Source organism: Schistocerca nitens, chromosome 4, assembly GCF_023898315.1.
Source record: "Schistocerca nitens isolate TAMUIC-IGC-003100 chromosome 4, iqSchNite1.1, whole genome shotgun sequence".
In the NCBI taxonomy this organism is placed as follows: domain Eukaryota; kingdom Metazoa; phylum Arthropoda; class Insecta; order Orthoptera; family Acrididae; genus Schistocerca; species Schistocerca nitens.
In genome coordinates this window covers 96,515,425-96,536,392 of record NC_064617.1, presented here as the reverse complement: position 1 = coordinate 96,536,392, position 20,968 = coordinate 96,515,425, and the positions used below count along the sequence as shown (strand labels likewise).

Here is a 20,968-nt window from a genome sequence, read left to right as displayed (position 1 = left end):
TCGACGCCAAATGATGTCATCTTCAGGCCCAAAGCGTAACCTGCCACCCACAACTGTTTTCATGTGCAATGGACAGAATCGTATGCAGCGGGCCAACATTAACTGGATTCCGTACGTTTTTTGACAGTAAAGAGTCCAGCATGGTCAGACGTACTACAGAGGGTACAGAATCCAGGTAATGTTGGCCTGCTCCACACGATTCTGTTCATTGCACATGGAAACGGTTGTGGATGTCAGGTTACACTAGAGGCCTGAAGATGGTACCATCTGGTGTCGAAATTGGTAGAATGTGTTAAAAAGAATAAAAAGACGTAGATTCAAATACAGCCGCTGGTTTTGTTATCATTATTTAGGTACTTCGAGTGTGGGTGCAGTCCCACTTTCTTTGATGGATTACCAGAGACTCGTGGCTTAGGCCAGTATTACACTATCAAATTTCTTTGTCAAATATCTTTGTCAAAGATATTTGATGGTGTAATAGAGAACTTTGTCAAATGTCGTCTAATATTTGATCAAATCTAGGGCCTCGCTGTAGATTTGATCAAAGAAGTCGCTTGTCTTCTGTTCACTGCAATGTGACATGGTACCACATGGAGCGCTAGCATCGCTGCAGCGTTCTGTCATCTGTAGTGTTTTTATAAACATTGCCGGTAAATACAATTGGTGTGTGCCCACAACTAAAAAATTAATAGAGATGTATGAAGCTGATGAGCCGCTTTACAACGTGAGGCACCCTGAATACAAAAATAGATTAAGAAGATTGGAGACCTGACCTGACCTAACCTAACCTAACCCTCTCCTGTAGCAAGGAATCGGAGTGTTACAGTGAGCCTGTCTTCTGTAGATGTAGCAGTTCTTAAGAATATTGTACTTTGTGATATGAGGATACACTTCACTGAGCACATACAGAAATGTATGCTCATCCATTCTTAAGTAATTGATGTACGACTTGACGTCCTCCACTATAAGCTCATGTAACAAGTTTTGTTGAATGCTTTTATCGTGTCGTCGAGAAACCCCCGCTTCTCTTCCGCATGCACACACAGTGCAATTGTGGTACATGCAACTGCTGCGGTTAACAACGAATTGTTGTCAGCCATCTTGAACTTTGACAAAAAATATGATGACAGTGTAATACCCCTTCTAGCGCTACTTCAAAGATCTTTGTCAAATATATTTGACGGAATATTAACATAGGCTTAATATCCAAAGTACGATCATATGCGGTATCAGGCCATATTTATCACTGGAGTGACGACTTCTTTGTTGGGAGGACATAACATATGATATTTGTTGGAGAGTCATCGACATATGTAGAAGTAACTTCAGCTATACTCACAGGAAGCATGTTTGGACCGTTGCTGTTTGTGTTACGTGTTAATGACGTTGCAGGCACCGTCAATAGTAACGTCAGACTTTCCGTATATGATGCAGTTATCTACAAGATGCGTCTGAAAAGTTCGATGAATGGTCTCCTAAAATAAAGCAAACAAGACTTATAAACAAAATCTAGATCTAAATCTACATATATACTCCGCTAGCCACCAAGCGGTGTGTGGCGGAGGGCACTATTCGCGCCAAAGTCATATTTCCTCTCCCCCTCTGTTCCACTCGCGGATCGCGCGGGGGAAAAACGACTGTCTGAACGCCTCAGTACGAGCTCTAATTTTCTTTATCTTTGAATGATGATCAATGCGCGATTTGAAAGTTGGTGGTAATAATATATGTTCTACATCCTCGGGATTTCGGAATTTAGTGAGCAGTCCCTTCTATTTAGCGCGCACTCTATCTGCAAGAGTGTCCCACTTCAAACTCTCTATGAGATCTGTAACGCTATCGCGATGGATAAATGTACCAGTCACGAATCTTGCCGCTCTTCTTTGGACCTTCTCAGTCTCTTGAATCAGACCCAACTGGTCCCACACAGACAACAATACTCCAAGACTGGACGAACTAAAGTATCGTAAGCAATTTCCTTTGTTGAAGAAATGCATCGCTTCAGGATTCTACCAATAAACCGCAATCTAGAGTTCGCCTACCCGTTACTTGTGTAATCTGATCGTTCTATTTGAGATCATTTCGAATAGTCACACCCAGATAGTTGACTGATGTTACCGCTTCCAAAGACTGAGCATTAATGGGGATTTTCGCTTTGTTCTCAGTAGGTTACACTTACTAATGTTGAGAGATAACCGCCAGGCATTACAACACGCATTTATTTTGTGCAAATTCTCATTGATTTGTTCACAACTTTGGTGTGATACTACTTTTCTGTAGTTTAGAGCATCATCGGCAAACAGTCTAATGCCGCTGTCAATACCATCAACCAGATTGCTTACGTAAATCGCAAAAAGCAGCGGACCTGGACACACGTGATGTTACGCTTGTTTCTATTGAAGCCTCCCCATTCAGAACGACATACTGCATTCTATCTGTTAGAAAACTTTCTATCCATCTGCATATTTCATCGGACAGACCGTAAGCGCGCACTTTTTGGAACAAGCGACAGTGCGGTACTGAGTCGGACGCCCTTCGAAAGTCAAGGAACACGGCATCAAATGGTTCAAATGGCTCTGAGCACTATGGGACTTAACAGCTATAGTCATCAGTCCCCTAGAACTTAGAACTACTTAAACCTAACTAACCTAAGGACATCACACAACACCCAGTCATCACGAGGCAGAGAAAATCCCTGACCCCGCCGGGAATCGAACCCGGGAACCCGGGCGCGGGAAGCGAGAACGCTACCGCACGACCACGAGCTGCGGACAACACGGCATCAACCTGGGAGCCAGGATCTAGAGCCTGTTGTATATCATGGACCAAGAGGGCCAGCATTTACTGACCTTCGAAGTGACGACCATTAGCTACAAGGCGCTTTGTACATTGGTTGTAAAGCTGTTGGAAACTGTCAGAAAACGTCTCTTCTGGAATCACTCGAAGCATAGTTGTCACGCGTCGTTGGCCATCCGCAGTGTCTATGTGCTCAACTCTCTCGCTCACAGCAACGTTATTGTTGTTTGCACACTCCTTATTCTCCATGTTTGGCGCTGGAAGACTTCTTTCTGTTTCTCTACTTTTAATTAGCCCTGAAAAGCTCGCGCTTCGCAGAAGTTGCGCGTGATCACGGTGCTTCGAGTGATAACGCTAGACGCGTATGTTCACATTTTACAACAGCTTTACAGCTGATGTCAGAAACGCGTTGCAGATAATGGTGATGACTCTGAAGGCCAGTAAAGGTGCTTTGTTTGTAACTCCTGATTCTTGTTGTACTACCACCGCTGGGCGCCACTTTCGCCATCTCACAGCGCAAGCGGCCCGGGACGAGACGAGAAAGTCGGACGGCATAGGGCGAGTGTCGGAAACACGTTCTGCAGACACGCAGTGGGCCGCCTGGAGGACGGCCTTGCCTCGCTTAAAGCCATTGACATATGGCTCTCAGCGCTATGGGAGCTAACATCTGAGGTCATCAGTCCCTTACAAGGGAACCTCCCCATCGCAACCCCCTCAGATTTAGTTATATGTTGGCACAATGGATAGGCCCTGAAAAACGGAACACAGATCAATCGAGAAAACAGGAAGAAGTTGTGTGGAACTATGAAAAAATAAGCAAAATATACAAACTGAGTAGTCCATACACAAGACAGGCAACATTAAGGAAACTGTGTACTCAGGAGCGGCGTGGTCCGTGGTTAGCGTGAGCAGCTGTGGAACGAGAGGTCCTGGGTTCAAGTCTTCCCTCGAGTAAAAAGTTTAATTTTTGATTTTCAGTTTATGCGACAAACTCTTATGTTTTCATCAATTTTTTTGGGAGTGATTATCACATCCACAAGAAAACCTAAATCGGGCAAGGTAGAAGAATCTTTTTACCCATTCGCCAAGTGTACAAGTTAGGTGGGTCGACAACATATTCCTATCATGTGACGTACATGCCGTCACCAGTGTCGTATAGAATATATCAGACGTGTTTTCCTGTGGAGGAATCGGTTGACCTATGACCTTGCGATCAAATGTTTTCGGTTCCCATTGGAGACGCACGTCCTTTAACCTACTAATCGCACGGTCTTGCGGTGCGGTCGCAAAACACAGACACTAAACTTATTACAGTGAGCAGAGACGTAAATGAACGAACGGACAGATCATAACTTTGCGAAAACAAAGAAAGTAAACTTTTCACTCGAGGGAAGACTTGAACCAAGGACCTCTCGTTTCGCAGCTGCTCACGATAACCACGGGACCACGCCGCTCCTGAGTTCACAGCACCTTGATGTTGCCTACCTTGCACATGGACTACTCAGTTTGTATATTTTGCTTATTTTTTCATAGCTCCACACAACTTCTTCCTGTTTTCTCGATTGATCTGCGTTCAGTTTTTCAAGGCCACTGTGCCAACTTTTAACTAAATCTGAGGGGTGTGCGATGGGGAGGTTCCCTTGTTAGAAGTACTTAAACCTAACTAAGCTAAGGACATCACACACATCCATGCCCGAGGCAAGATTCGAACCTGCGTCCGTATCAGTCGCGCGGTTCCAGCCTGAAGCGCCTAGAAACGCTCGGCCACTGCGGCCGGCAAAGCCGTTGACACACGGGCCGAGCATCCGGACGTTGAGCGTTGAGCGTGCCGAGTTTCTGATCTTATAGCGTGGAATAGCACGTTGGAGAGCCTCTCCGAACGTGCAGAGCGACATCCAGCATGTCAAATATTCTGTATGTGCGTTTGAGGGTTGACCAATGAAGTGGCAGAACACCAAGACGTCACAAACGGGGCGCAGAGTTCTGAAGCGTCATATTGGCCTTCAGTTTGAAGCTCGCTTGTACACTGAGGAGCCAAAGAAACTGGTACAGCTCCCCAACATCGTGTAGGGCCCCTGCGAGCAAGTAGAGCGCAGAAGTATCGCAACACGATGAGGCATGGACTCGACTAATGACTGAAGTAGTGCTAAAATGTCGTGTGACTAGAGCTTCCAGTCAGGTAGACCGTTTGCCAGGTGCACGTCTTTCGATTTGACGCCACTTCGGCAACTTGCGCGTTGATGGGGATGAAATGATGATGATTAGGATAACGCAACACCCAATCCCCGAGTGGAGAAAATCTCCGACCCAGCCTGGAATCGAGCCCGGGACCTTCGGATTGAAATTTTGTCGCGCTAACCACTCAGCTACCGGGGGCGGACGAAGTAGTGCTGGAGGAAACTGACACAACGAATCCTGCAGGGCTGTCCATAAATCCGTAAGAGTGAGAGGTGGCATGAGCCCCCTCTCATATTTCTATCTTATGACTCTCCTCTCTATTTGCATGCGGTGGAGGGCTGCTATCCCTTCACACGCGGACTTCCCACGCAGCGTCTCTCGTCACCCGGGTGGTCCGGTGACAGGCGGGTTAAGCTGACGTGTGTGAGGCAGTCGAGTGAATGCTTTGCAGACGCCGACATTGTCAAGAGACACGCCCGCTGGGGTGTGAAGTAGCGGCTGGGCTAGAGGTTCCGTTACTTCGGAGAAACTTAGCGAAAGCACTTTCTGGCGGGCTACCAGCGAGGCGTGGGAATGACTTGTGTACCCTGGCAGTTGTGGCGGGAAAATTCCCGCACTTTCTGCAAAATAGTAACGGTGATTGGTTTGCTCAGGGCATAGCGCCGTGACGTAGCAAAATCAGCACAGAAATTGGCGCCAAGAATCTCCATTGGTGGAATGGTAGTGCTCCGGCAATGGAGTGGAATTTCCGCCGGTTTTCGAGTTGCTGATTGGAACGTTTAACCTCGGCCACTGTCGTGGGGGCGGAAATGTTCTGTGTTCGGCCTGTACGGGTGCTCTTGTGAGGAGTCGGCAGTCGCCTTTCGGTCGAGGACGTCGAAGCAACCAGCCCTCGCCTGCGGTACGCCAGATCGTGTTCTGGGAGATAAGAAGACCGTTTGGTAATGTACGTCCGCAGCACCGGCAGATAGGGATTTTCCTAGGTGACAATCAGAGCTCAGCAGAGCGCGCCTGTTCATCCTTTTCTAACTTTGTTCTGTTTCGAGTAGCAGCAATTACTGTTGGGTTAGCTGTGTGTCTCTCTTGAGATTTGAGTGGAAAGGAATTGGCTCCACATACCACCTCGTCTTAAACCTCACGATCTAGTTTAGGGACAACTTCACCTTTACAGTGTTTGTATGAATCTCCAAATTTGAGCCAATTTGATGTATTATATTTCCTGTGTTTCTTGTACTATTCAGTGTTTAGTCTTAATAAATCATATTGTTATTTTGGACAGAACTTTCATTCTGTTAATCGATAGAGCAACCCTATCATTCCTCACTATGCAAATGAAACCTTTGTTTATTTAACTTATTTATAAAATTAAATTATTGCAGGTGCCAAACTCTCTTCTACTCCACTGGCAGGGTTGATTAGAGTCAGTTCGCGTATTTTTTTTATCCTTGTGCAACAGCAAAAGTCGGAGTTAGAATAGGGGGGGCTTAGAGCATGATTTACATATGTGGATTCTAGTAGAATTTAGTGATAAATACACTGATAGCCCCGGCACCTCGCATAATATGGCGACCCTTAGCCTCGGATCTTTCCTGAGAATCACTGATTAACAAACAGTATTCTTAGTACGAACATTCAAATTTTTTTTCTCTAATTTTTTTTATTGATTAATACCCAAGTTTTTTTCTTGTAGTTCCGCGTTTAGTTTTAAGTAGCGGCGCATGATTACAGTTTTTTTTCAGTGTATATATTTTTTTTGTTCATTGTTTTTTTGTGTTTCGTTGATGTGGTGTCCGTACCACATCGCACTTTGTCGGATTTGTGTGCGGTTTCTGTACCACATCAAATTGTGTTTGTGATTACGGCGTTGGAACAGCGTTGTTGAAATTTTATGTCTATGTGTAAAATATATATGGAGTAGATTAATTTAATCGTGCATTCTAGATAAATTTGTTTTTCATGAATGATAACGAGAAGTAAGGCACGACTATTATCGATCGAAGCTAAAACAAAAGAGGATAGAATAATGGATAAGGGGCAGTTTATTGACGGGAATAGGTTCGGAGATGAGATGGGCACATTTTTAGCAGGACAGGACGCCAGGGTCATTGATGAGGAATGTGATTTGGACGCGATCTTAGAGCAGCGTTGCGGCCGTGATTATGATAGTGAGGTAGAGGATGAAACAGAGACAGTCACTCAGGTCGAGACGGTAGCAGAAGTTTATAATCAAACGAACGAGAGCAGACAGGGGCCAGCTCGGCCACGTCAGAGCTCTAGCGCCCAGGTGTCCAGAGTTACATCACCCATGTGTGACGAGGATCAAATTGATGACATTAACCCAATACTGAGCTTCCTACGATCAATGAAAGAAGAAGCTGACGAACAGCATAAGAAGGAGAAAGAAGAAGCTGACGAACAACGCAAGAAGGAGAAAGAAGAAGCTGACGAACAACGCAAGAAGGTGAAAGAAGAAGCTGACGAACAGCGTAAGAAGGAGAAAGAAGAAGCTGACGAACAACGCAAGAAGGAGAAAGAAGAAGCTGACGAACAACGTAAGAAGGAGAAGGAAGAAGATGAGAAACAACGTAAGAAGGAGAAGGAAGAAGATGAGAAACAACGTAAGAAGGAGAAAAAAGAAGCTGACGAACAGCGTAAGAAGGACACGGAGGCAATAATTTCGCATATAGGGGAAATTCGTGGGGAATTATTAACAATAAAGAAAGAATGTGGTGAAGCAAAACAAATGTCAATGGTAGCACAAAAAGTAGCAGGCCTAGCCAAAACTGCAGCAACAGGGGCAATGAAAATCGCAAGAGTAACTTCTCAACTCGCAGAGCGCTTGCGACGTGCGACACAAGTCCACTCAAAATCCCTAGCGGCCTTAAAGACTCAAGGTAATATTGCGGTTACGAACATCACGAAACGAATGAAAGAAGTAGAGAGTCGGATAGCGAAACTAGAGCGAAACGGGCACACGAGCACTGCGCGTTCGGATACCAATGATGGAGTACACAGGATTGTGTCTCCGAGAAAAAGCCCGCCGTGCTCTAGCCCAGTGACAGCGTGCGGAACGAACAATGCACACGCAGAAACACCTAGTAATAGCTCCAATAATTGCAGCCCACTTAGGAAAGTGAATTCTGAGTGCCACTGCCACTGTGATACGGAGGTAGCACATCACAGTTATCAGCAAGATAGATCAGGACACTCAGCAGACGTGCAAGTATCGGACACGAGTGACAACACCAGTGCGAGGATCGGACAGGATTTTGATCACAATCACTTCCTGTCGATACTAAAATTCCAAAAGTTCAGAGATAATGGAGGGTCGATGCATCCCAAGAGCTGGGTGATGCAGTTTTCAAATTCATTACCGTCATCATGGCCAACCCTGGCAAAATTAGAATTCATGTGTGGACACATCGAAGGCCAAGCCGCGGAAAAGATGCGGGGTGTGGCAGCGACGTGTCAGACTTATCAGGAATTTGTTGATGCGTTCCTGGGGATCTACTGGTCAAAGGAAACGCAAGACAGGATTAAAGACGAAATAATATTTTGTCCTGAACTGGAAGTGTCCGGGCATAAGAGCGCAACCAAATTTTTTGATGATTTACTCAAGAAGAATCAGTTTTTAGATAGTCCATATAGCAAGGGAGAAATCATCAAATTTTGTTTTTCCAAACTGCCTGTTAGGTATCAACAGACACTTGTCGGCAAGTGTGGATCTGACATCGAAGCATTCAAGAGTCTATTGCGCGAACTCGAAGTAGTCTTCGATAAACAAGACGCAAAGGACAGGAAGAAGGCGCAAAATAACAAATACCACGGGCCAGCAAGGGCAGACGACAACAGATCGCATAATCGCGCTCGTCAGTTAGGAAACCAGGGTTACGGAAATCAAGGTTACGCAATTCAAGATTATGGAAACCAGAGACACGGAAACCAGGACGTCAGGGAACAGGGTCAATCTAGACAAGGAATCTGGGACAGGAGGAATAACGAACGGCAAAGCGACCGTAACTGGAGAGAGCGAAATCAAGGACCACAGGAGAACCAGGAGATTGAAATTAGACCTGCAAATCCTAAGGCACGTCAGAGGAGGGGGAGTCTGACAAGGGATTGGCGCTAGTCCATAGGACTCCACCACATCTCTCACACAAAGAAGTTCGTGGAATAATAGTAGTTTAAGTGGTGTACATAGTAGAATAGGCAAATAAATGAACCTTTCTTCGGGGAACAATAATCGTTGCATTAATAGATTAAGATTGTTAAAGTATTAACACGCTGCGTTTTCTCGCATAAGAATTTACTGGTGTTAATTTTTTTGTCTATGTTCGGGATCTCCTCTGTCGTTGCGATAAGAGGCACTACCTTTCCATGAGCAATGTTTTTGTCCTTTCCTATCTGGTGTCCATGTTAAGGGATAAAGATGAGTGACGAGATGTCGCACAAACGGGCGCATACAAGAACGTGCTCTTAGAAGCGTTCTGAGAAGTCGTGATACGCTCCATAGCGGCCACAACCAGTTCGTGAGTCGTTCATACCAATGCTTGCAGGCACGCGTCAGTGCACTGCAAGATTGAGGTATATTGCGTGATTTCGAGGATGAATATGGGCAGTATAGTTTTTTGCAGAGCTGCGCCAGCATCGTTGTCTTGCAAGTCGGGGTGATCCTGTGAGCGTTTGACTCCAATGGTGCCCTAGACGAGAGAAATGCGAGCATAAAGCCTACCATGCCAATGTGCTGGTTGGGGTTTTAGCGTGCTGCTCGTGACTGTCACAGATGAATAACCAGGGACTTATACTTGGATATTCGTGACATACTGTGTAGCTGGCGTGTGTTGGGCGACTGAATCCTCAACAGGAACCAGTCCTGGCTTGGTCATATTACATTGCTTCTGGAAAGGTGTGCTTTGATCCCGAAAACCGCATCAGATAGAGAAGGAAGTTGCAACTATAAATTTATTGTCGTGTATAGCCATGGCTAACCCAGTCTCTGGAGTTTCAGTGAGGCGTAGTGAGAACTCGGAGGCCATGTCGTACGGCGCGCACATCACTGTCGTCAATAGCGGCGAGCAGCGAGACATCTCAACGTAACAGGAATTATGTAAGAGTATTGTATAAAAAAAAGTAATAATAATAATAATAGAGTACCATATTCTAGGATAAATTAAACTTTAGGATTTTTACAATAACTAGATTAATATTGTGGGGGTTTTCTACCACAAGTGTTGTGTTTGGCGCGCTCCTGTTGGGATGTTATTTTTCAGATCATGAAACCACAGACCCGAGATGGAGGGACGACCGGCGGGCGAACGTACAATAGTTGCATGTTCGAACGCACAATAGTTGCATGTTCTTTATAGCTCAGTAAAACTTCAGCCTGCATAATAATATAATTTATTTAGAAGACATAGAATGTAGATCGTTGGCATATGGTAGTTAATTCTTGAGCATGTCTACTGTCGATCTATATAATTAATAGTAATATTAGTGCGGGCCCGCACATTTAGTTGTTCATCCATTACAAAGCATCAGTTATCACACACCATGTACATACTGAGATCGGTCTCTACACATATATCAAAATAAATTATTTCCATGTCTAGATTAGATGTTATAATGATTGCCATAGATTAATAACTATAAAAGTAAAATAAGAGTGTCTGAAATGACAGACCATCAATGTTTCATTATGTAAATTTATTATAACATAGAAGGTCATGGGAAAAAGTTAGGCATAAGATTTTTGTTAGAATTGTGCAGATGACGAGGATCGTGGCAATGCGGAGGCCGGCCGGAGCGGGAACAAGAGTTCTACGGCTACCTGCAAGAAAAGAGCGTCAGCACCCCAACTGACGTGAAGGGCGAGCGCATCCGGTCCACAGGCTGACAGTCACCCGGCCGCCTACCTCAGGGATTACGCGGGACCCTCGCCAGGCCACAAGCGAAAGTGAGGCTGGCCGTTGACACTGACACGCGACCCACACGCGACAGCCTGCTAGCTCTCCGGACGCGGCAGCCGTTTGGAGGGATTCCCTGCGGCAGACCACGTTGTCGTGAGTACACAAAGAAGATCACATATCGTGTCAGAACCTGCGCCTCATGTGCCTCAGGACAGAAAGGGACGCTATATACTCACCTGTTTGGGTTTTTACAACTCACTAGCATTGGCCGATCTGCATACACAAAGCAGTATCGTGCCACACTAACAAATGTATGGTCTCATTTCTAACTTCTCCTCTCTTTTAGAGAGCAGTTTTAGCAATCGTCACTCCTAGTTCGATCCTGTATGGATGACCTCACACACTTGTGGAGTCACTCCACGTGCCATCATCCCTTGTCGAACTGCAATATTGGGAAACGTAAAGTACTGTCCAGCGAGAGAAGAGACCTAGACTAGTGATGTATCCCAACAAATAGACCTCAGAGACAATTAATCGACGTGAGGAGAGCCTATCACTGTGTCTTCCTACCGTACTGCCGTGATCATATGCGTGGGTCTGACTACAATCTCAACAGACACTCCAGAACTCCCTATTGCTGTTGCCACAACGTAGCAACAACACCCGACGTTTAGCCTTATGTGATGTCAGTACTGTGTAATTAGTGAAGTGCTACGGATATTTCTAACAATGTGATTTAGTGCCTCATTCTCAGCACAGTCGTGAACTTTGTGCAATGTGCATGCACAATTTGATGCCCCATGAACCTTTTATTTTTTTTTTTCTTAAATTTCTTTCTCTAGTGTTGGTTTTGTAATGTATGTTATACCTTGTATGTGTTTGTGTTTTACACTGTAATTCTTATTACAAATTACTGTATTGTTCTCCACACCATGTTTTTTTTGTATTTTGTATTTATTGTTGTGTGTATGCGAACAGTGTGCCTGAAGTCCCCATAAACTGAAGCAGATACCACCACTGTCATTGTGAATGGACCATCAGTTCAGGGAACATTTTGTAAAGGTTATTCTTGCTGCAGGGAGACAGAATGAATCGGAGGTTGTAATTAGATTCTGAAAGCTCACAAAGAGATTGTTAACTTAAATAGTATCATGTGTGAGTGAGTTCAGGTTAGTTTAATGATTAAAATTGTTGTAACATCTTGGGCATTTAATTGCGGAGCACTCCAACTCTGATTGTAAAGAATAAACTGCTCCATATTTGGCTCAGATGCCCGGGCCATATTTAGAGCGTGAATGTCTGCGTGAATCGGTGTTTGGAAGGGGCTCCCTGGGTATGGATGTGTGATGTGAGTGTTAGTGTTCCATATTAAGAAGGTGAAGTTGGCTACATCATAAATAATCCTCCCTCTATGAGCTGCATTTTTCAGTTGCAGTGATTTTCTTTATAGAGTGCGGCATGTGGAGCCAGTTGCGAGATTGTTCTTGGGCGATTGACTCACTACCTTGCTCCTAAGTGAGCCAACCGCTCACCAATTACAATCTAAAATGGCGTAGGGGCTATGAGAGGTGGCATGAGCCCCCTCTCATATTTCTATCTTATGACTCTCCTCTCTATTTGCATGCGGTGGAGGGCTGCTATCCCTTCACACGCGGACTTCCCACGCAGCGTCTCTCGTCACCCGGGTGGTCCGGTGACAGGCGGGTTAAGCCGACGTGTGTGAGGCAGTCGAGTGAATGCTTTGCAGACGCCGACATTGTCAAGAGACACGCCCGCTGGGGTGTGAAGTAGCGGCTGGGCTAGAGGTTCCGTTACTTCGGAGAAACTTAGCGAAAACACTTTCTGGCGGGCTACCAGCGAGGCGTGGGAATGACTTGTGTACCCTGGCAGTTGTGGCGGGAAAATTCCCGCACTTTCTGCAAAATAGTAACGGTGATTGGTTTGCTCAGGGCATAGCGCCGTGACGTAGCAAAATCAGCACAGAAATTGGCGCCAAGAATCTCCATTGGTGGAATGGTAGTGCTCCGGCAATGGAGTGGAATTTCCGCCGGTTTTCGAGTTGCTGATTGGAACGTTTAACCTCGGCCACTGTCGTGGGGGCGGAAATGTTCTGTGTTCGGCCTGTACGGGTGCTCTTGTGAGGAGTCGGCAGTCGCCTTTCGGTCGAGGACGTCGAAGCAACCAGCCCTCGCCTGCGGTACGCCAGATCATGTTCTGGGAGATAAGAAGACCGTTTGGTAATGTACGTCCGCAGCACCGGCAGATAGGGATTTTCCTAGGTGACAATCAGAGCTCAGCAGAGCGCGCCTGTTCATCCTTTTCTAACTTTGTTCTGTTTCGAGTAGCAGCAATTACTGTTGGGTTAGCTGTGTGTCTCTCTTAAGATTTGAGTGGCAAGGAATTGGCTCCACATACCACTTCGTCATAAACCTCACAATCTAGTTTAGGGACAACTTCACCTTCACAGAGTTTGTTTGAGTATCCAGTTTGAGCCAATTTGATGTATTATAAATGTTTCATGTGTTTTTGTTTATTATTTTGTGTTTAGTCTTAATAAATCATATTGTTATTTTGGACAGAACTTTCATTCTGTTAATCGGTAGAGCAACCCTATCATTCCTCACTATGCAAATGAAACCTTTGTTTATTTAACTTATTTATAAAATTAAATTATTGCAGGTGCCAAACTCTCTTCTACTCCACTGGCAGGGTTGATTAGAGTCAGTTCGCGTATTTTTTTTATCCTTGTGCAACAGCAAAAGTCGGAGTTAGAATAGGGGGGGGCTTAGAGCATGATTTACATATGTGGATTCTAGTAGAATTTAGTGATAAATACACTGATAGCCCCGGCACCTCGCAAGAGTACGAGAGGGTGGACATCTCTCCTGAACAGCACGTTGCAGGGCATCCTAGATATGCTCAATAAATTTCATATCTGGGGAGTTTGGTGGCCAGCGGAAAAGTTTAAACTCAGAAGAGTGTTCGAGGAGCCACTGTGTAGCAATTCTCGACGTGCGGGGTGTCGCATTGTCCAGGTGAAATTGCTCAAGTCCGTCGGAAGGCATAATGAATGGATGCAGGTGATCGGATAGGATGCTGTACGTGTCACCTGTCAGAGTCGTATCTAGACGTATCAGGGGTCCCATATCTCTCCACCTACACACAGAGCCTCCACCAGCTTGAAAAGTCGCCTGCTGACATGCATAGTCCATGCATTCATGAGGTTGTCTCCATACCCGTACACGTCCATCCGCTCGATACAATTCTAAACGATACTCGTCCGACCAGTCATCAACAGTCCAATGTCCGTGTTGACGGGCCCAGGCGAGGCGTAAAGTTTTGTGTCGTGCAGTCATCAAGGGTACACGAGTGGGCCTTCGTTTTCGAAAGCCCATATCATTTCACTGAATCGTTCGCACGCTGACTTGTAGATGGCCCAGCATTGAAATCTGCAGCAATTTGCGGAAGGGTTGCACTTCTGTTACGTTGAACGACTCTCTTCAGTCGTCGTTGGTCCCGTTCTTCCAGGATCTTCTTCCGGGAGCAGCGATGTCTGAGATTTGATATTTCACCGGATTCCTGATATTCATGGTACTCTCGTGAAATGGTCGTACGGGAAAATCCCCATATCATCGCTACCTCGGAGATGCTGCGTCGCATCGCTCGTGCACCGACTATACAGTAACACCACCTGCAAACTGACTTAAATCTTGATAACCTGCCATTGTAGAAGCAGTTACCGATCTGACAACTGCGCCAGACACTGGTTATTGCCGACCGCTGCGCCGTATTCTGTCTGTCTACATATCTTTGTATTTGAATACGCATGCATATACCAGCTTCTTTGACGCTTCATTGTATATATGCCGTTTCTGAGCACCAGCAAACAAATGGTCTCTCGAAAACCCGGAATTAATTGTATGATACGTTGTAATGAGATGACGAGAAACGTCATATTCGTCGTAAAATAATTACTGTAACTTGCGTATTATCGTATTTCGAGAGTAGGCAATTTGAAGCCAACGGCATGTTGAGGATCCATTAAAAACGCATTGTTCTTGGTACAATTTGTTATAATTAAATTTGAGTTAGTAATATCGCTACGACTGAAGCTTTCAGGACATAGTAATAAGCTAGGTACGTTCATACAAGATTCGTCATCACTTAAGCGCAATGAATAGCGTCACAGATATCTTACGTTATGTATGATGTATTGGTGGTTCGCGTCCCACAATTTTTTTCTAACCTTTGCGTTTTTAATAGTACTGATACTTTTGTATTAGTTTAAAATGAAGATATACTACAATATTCGATGTTATGTGAATATAAATGTGCTCTATTTTAGAAGCGAGTTTGTTCGATTGGCTTAATCTAAAAGAGACCCCTGCAGTACCTGGAGTAAGATATTTTGTTCTTTTTTTCTTTTAAGTTTTGTAATTCTCATGTTGTAGACATTCTGCTACTAAGTTGGGACATTGATCAAGTAAGAATGACCTTAGGGTTTTGCTAAAAAGTGAGAGTGATTAAATAATTTATATCCTATGTGGAGAAATAGTGTAAATTTTTGTCTGACTATCTGGAATGGAACTTTTATAAGCGGATGTCCTTATTGACTGGAGATGGTACTTTCGTTTTTGCCTTATAATATTTTCACGGATATTGAAGTTATGTTTACTAAAGACAGAACAACCTGATTAGCATATGGACAAGGGAGGTTTGTACGTTGTAAGAGTTAATACAGGAATTTTACGCCCGTCCATTTCGAAAAAGAACAGTGTGATTTACGAGCCAGATACAACCGGAAACTGCCACTGGAGCGCGTTGCTATCGCATATACCACACTGGGGCCCACATACCGTATGCACAAGTCGCATCGTTTCAGAGCTTTCACCAGAACGTTGAACTCGGCACGCGCAATTTTGACGTTCGCCAACACATTCCGTATGCCTACGGTTTACGACTGGACATGGTGCAAAAAGCCTGGGAGATAGTGAGAAGCGTGCCGAAAACTGGTGGACCCCTGCAGCCACTGGGACGGATTGTCGACACAAAAGCGCCAAGAATACACACGTGGAGTCGTGTAAAGCTTTTGGTTCACAGCAGTCGTTGTTACTTGCCTTAGAAAGCGAGAACGTGTCCACAATTCCAGCACCCCACAGCCACTGGGACAGAGCGTAGACAAAGCGCCAACAATTCGCACAGAGAGCCATGTGAAACTAAAGATCCACAGAATAAGTCAGTCTACTTTAAAAAATGTTTGCTAGACAGTTAGGAGGTTGTTTGTAAATCACGAACGCCAGTAGATTCTTCGACGAAGCACAAACACGAAACTGTCCAGGCCTCACGTAGAGACAATCGTCACAAAGAAGTATTGTGTGGATGCTTTCACAGCAACAAACAGCGAAACAATGTGCGACAAACTCTGGGAACAGCTTTGACTGTCAACTGTCAAGTTCCGAGAAAGACGAACGTCAGAAGATTCCTAGACAAAACACAAACATGAGACTGTCTTGGTCCACACAGAGATAGCCGTTACAAACAAGTGTTATACGGCTGCTTTCACAGCAACTTCGAGACTATGTGCGATCGACGCTCGGTAATAGCCTTGACAGTGAGAGAGAGACAGCAATTCCTGAGTCAACGAGAGGAGGAAAAGCTCAACGGTTTGGTGAGCTTAGAGTGTGTTGGACACGCCAACGGCCTTGCCGCAGTGGTAACACCGGTTCCCGTCGATCACCGAAGTTAAGCGCTGTCGGGCTGGGCTAGCACTTGGATGGGTGACCATCCGGTCTGCCGAGCGCTGTTGGCAAGCGGGGTGCACTCAGCCCTTGTGAGGCAAACTGAGGAGCAACTTGATTGAGAAGTAGCGGCTCCGGTCTCGTTCAGAAATGTGTGTTAAGTCCTAAGGGACCAAATTGCTGAGGTCATCGGTCCCTAGACTTAAACACTTCTTAAAGTAACACTAACACTCACACCTATGCCCGAGGGAGGACTCGAATCTCCGTCAGGAGGGGCTGCACGATTAGTGTCATGGCGCCTCTAAACGCGCAGCCACTCTGCATGGCTCCAGTCTCGTAAACTGACATACGGCCGGGAGAGCGACGTGCTGACCACATGCCCTTCCATGTCTGCATCCAGTGAGGCCTGTGGTCTGAGGGTGACACGGCGGCCGGTCGATGCCCCTGGGCCTTGCAAGGCCTGTTCGGACGGAGTTAAGTTTTTTTTTTTTTTTTTAGAGTGTGGTGACAAGGAGGACAAACGTCGCCTACATCAACCTCCCGACACTGTGACATCACAGCTTTGGCCAGGCAATCTACAAGATGAAGTGAGCGCTGGGACCGATCTGGGCCTGGACACGGAAGGCAGCAGTGGACAGTGGACTCTCCACTGGACAGCCTGATGCGAGGCGCCGTACCGACCGCCATCACCACGTGACGAATGACCACGAAGAGTGTTGAGAAGATTCTTTTACCTCCTCCATCCCCTTAACAACTGAGTCGTGTCCACGACCAGTCAAATCAGACCTGAAATTTGTAACTGCGTTTTCTTGCGTAAGAGGTATTGTAATAAACGCAAACATTTCATGTGTAAAACTATAACTAACCTATTTCATTCGTATATCAGTCCCCTGTTCTCGTAACCTTTTGTTGTTTGAGCCCACTAATTTATTCATACTTCATATCGGCGACCTCAGTAGTCATTAGACATCGTGAGAGAGCAGAATGGGGCGCTCCGCGGAACTCACGGACTTCGAACGTGGTCAGGTCATTGAGTGTCACTTGTGTCATACGTCTGTACGCGATATTTCCACATTCCTAAACATCCTTAGGTCCACTGTCTCCGATGTGATAGTGAAGTAGAAACTTGAAGGGACAAGTACATCACAAAAGCCAATTTCGTCTGTTGATTGACATAGACCGCCGACAGTTGAAGAGGGTCGAATGTGTAATAGGTAGACAATCCAGACCATCACACAGGACTTCCAAACTGCATCAGGATCCACTGCAACTACTATAACAGTTAGGCGGGAGGTGCAAAAACTTGGATTTAATGGTCGAGCGGCTGCTCATAAGCCACACATCTCGCCGGTAAATGCCAAACGACGCCTTGATTGGTGTAAGGAGCGTAAACATTGGACGATTGAACAGTGGAAAAACATTCTGTGGAGTGACGAATCACGGTACTTTGAAACGCGTATGTATTCAGTGTATTCATTAACAGCGATGGCGAGGCATGACAGAATCTCTGATCAGAGAGTTTTTTATCGTTGCTAGTCTGCGCTTGACCGCGCGAGAGTTCAGTGCAGTTGGAGAGCAGTAGCGCGTGCGAGATGATGCAGTTGCGAGGGAGTTGTAGTACGTAGCGAGTCGCGAGAGCATGTAGTAGCGCGCGAGAGACAGTCGCAGTTGTGTGTGAGGAGTCGACGGGCGTCGACATGGGTCTCTGGTCAAGATTCGGGACGAGGTATATTTTTAAATAAGGTAATGAAGCGGCATGGCGCACATATGATAATGTAATGTATATTAAGTGTAATTAATTTGTTCAAGAATTGCCCCAATAATAATTTTGTTCTGAAAGCAATTTTTTAAGAAAAGAGTCATTACAATTGAAACAATACTTCCTATGCTTTTCCTGCCAGAATCAATTTATCAGATTTGCACAGGGCCTAAGGTCAGCGCAGATGACCTTATAAAATGTATCAGGTTTATCATAACGTTAATTTTGTGGGGACTTAATATTTTTGCACATTGTTAGTATCATTGAGTTTTACTACTGTGGGAAGCTAACGTTTGGCCCTATTTGCAGTTCTTATTCAATTCTTTTCATTTTTATATTTTTGTGGGAAGGTTACACTAGGTTCTATTCCCATTAACATTTAATTATTGTCCTTTTTTCAAAATTCTCCGGTGAAATTACACTAATGTCCCCTCTTTTTCAAAATTCTCCGGCGAAATTAAACTAAGATATCTATTTCAAAATTCTCCGGGGAAGTTACAACTTATTGTGGCGATCCGATGGCAGTGTGTGGGTATGGTGCATGCCCGGTGAATGTCATCTACCAACGTGTGTGGTGCCAACAATGAAATTCGGAGGCGGTGGTGTTATGGTGTGGTGGTGGTTTTCATGGAGGGGGCTTGCACCTCTTGTCGTTTTGCGTGGCACTATCACAGCGCAGGCCTACATTGATGTTGTAAGCATTTTCTTGCTTCCCACTGTTGAAGAGCAATTCGGGGATGGTGATTGCATCTTTCACACGATGGAGCACCTGTTCATAATGCACGGCCTGTGGCGGAGTGGTTACACGACAGCCCTGTAATGGACTGGCCTGCACAGAGTCGTGATCTGAATCCTATAGAACACCTTTGGGATGTTCTGGAGCGCCGATTTCGTGCCAGGTTTCTCCGACCGACATCGATACCTCTCCTCAGTGCAGCACTCCCTAAAAATTTGCTGCCATTCCCCAAGAAACCTTCCAGCACCTGATTGGACGTATGCCTGCAAGAGTGGAAGCTGTCATCAAGGGTAAGGGTGGACCAACACCATACTGAATTCCAGTATTACCGATGAAGGGCGCCACGAACTTGTACGTCATTTTCAGCCAGGTGTCCAGATGGGCATATGGTCAGCACACCGCTCTACCAGCCGTTGTCAGTTTTTGAGACCGGTGCCGCTACTTCTCAATGAAGTAGGTCGTCAACTGGCCTCACAAGGGCTGAGTGCACCTGCTTGCCAACATTTGGCAGACCCAGACGCTGACCCAACCAAGTGTTATCCAAGCGCGACACTAACTTTGGTAACCTGCTAACAGCCGTGTACCGCAAGTCTCTAGAGGAACGGAGGGTTCCAAATGATTGGAAAGGACCGCGGGTGGTCCCAGTCTTCAAGAGGGGTCGTCGAGCAGATGCGCAAAACTATAGACCTATATCTCTGACGTCGATCTGTTGTAGAATTTTAGAACATGTTTTTTGCTCGAGTATCATGTCGTTTTTGGAAACCCAGAATCTACTATGTAGGAATCAACATGGATTCCGGAAACAGCGATCGTGTGAGACCCAACTCGCGTTATTTGTTCATGAGACCCAGAAAATATTAGATACAGGCTCCCAGGTAGATGCTATTTTTCTTGACTTCCGGAAGGCGTTCGATACAGTTCCGCACTGTCGCCTGATAAACAAAGTAAGAGCCTACGGAATATCAGACCAGCTGTGTGGCTGGATTGAAGAGTTTTTAGCAAACAGAACACAGCATGTTGTTATCAATGGAGAGACATCTACAGACGTTAAAGTAACCTCTGGCGTGCCACAGGGGAGTGTTATGGGACCATTGCTTTTCACAATATATATAAATGACCTAGTAGATAGTGTCGGAAGTTCCATGCGGCTTTTCGCGGATGATGCTGTAGTATACAGAGAAGTTGCAGCATTAGAAAATTGTAGCGAAATGCAGGAAGATCTGCAGCGGATAGGCACTTGGTGCAGGGAGTGGCAACTGTCCCTTAACATAGACAAATGTAATGTATTGCGAATACATAGAAAGAAGGATCCTTTATTGTATGATTATATGATAGCGGAACAAACACTGGTAGCAGTTACTTCTGTAAAATATCTGGGAGTATGCGTGCGGAACGATTTGAAGTGGAATGATCATATAAAATTAATTGTTGGTAAGGCGGGTGCCAGGTTGAGATTCATTGGGAGAGTGATTAGAAAATGTAGTCCATCAACAAAGGAGGTGGCTTACAAAACACTCGTTCGACCTATACTTGAGTATTGCTCATCAGTGTGGGATCTGTACCAGATCGGGTTGACGGAGGAGATAGAGAAGATCCAAAGAAGAGCGGCGCGTTTCGTCACAGGGTTATTTGGTAACCGTGATAGCGTTACGGAGATATTTAATAAACTCAAGTGGCAGACTCTGCAAGAGAGGCGCTCTGCATCGCGGTGTAGCTTGCTCGCCAGGTTTCGAGAGGGTGCGTTTCTGGATGAGGTATCGAGTATATTGCTTCCCCCTACTTATACCTCCCGAGGAGATCACGAATGTAAAATTAGAGAGATTAGAGCGCGCACGGAGGCTTTCAGACAGTCGTTCTT

General features: G+C 45.4%; 1 pseudogene; it reads left to right on the top strand.

The window, feature by feature from the left end:
• The first annotated feature begins 16,569 nt into the window (after nt 1–16,569).
• Nucleotides 16,570–16,686, top strand: LOC126254036 (5S ribosomal RNA; annotated as a pseudogene).
• The last annotated feature ends 4,282 nt before the right edge of the window (nt 16,687–20,968 follow it).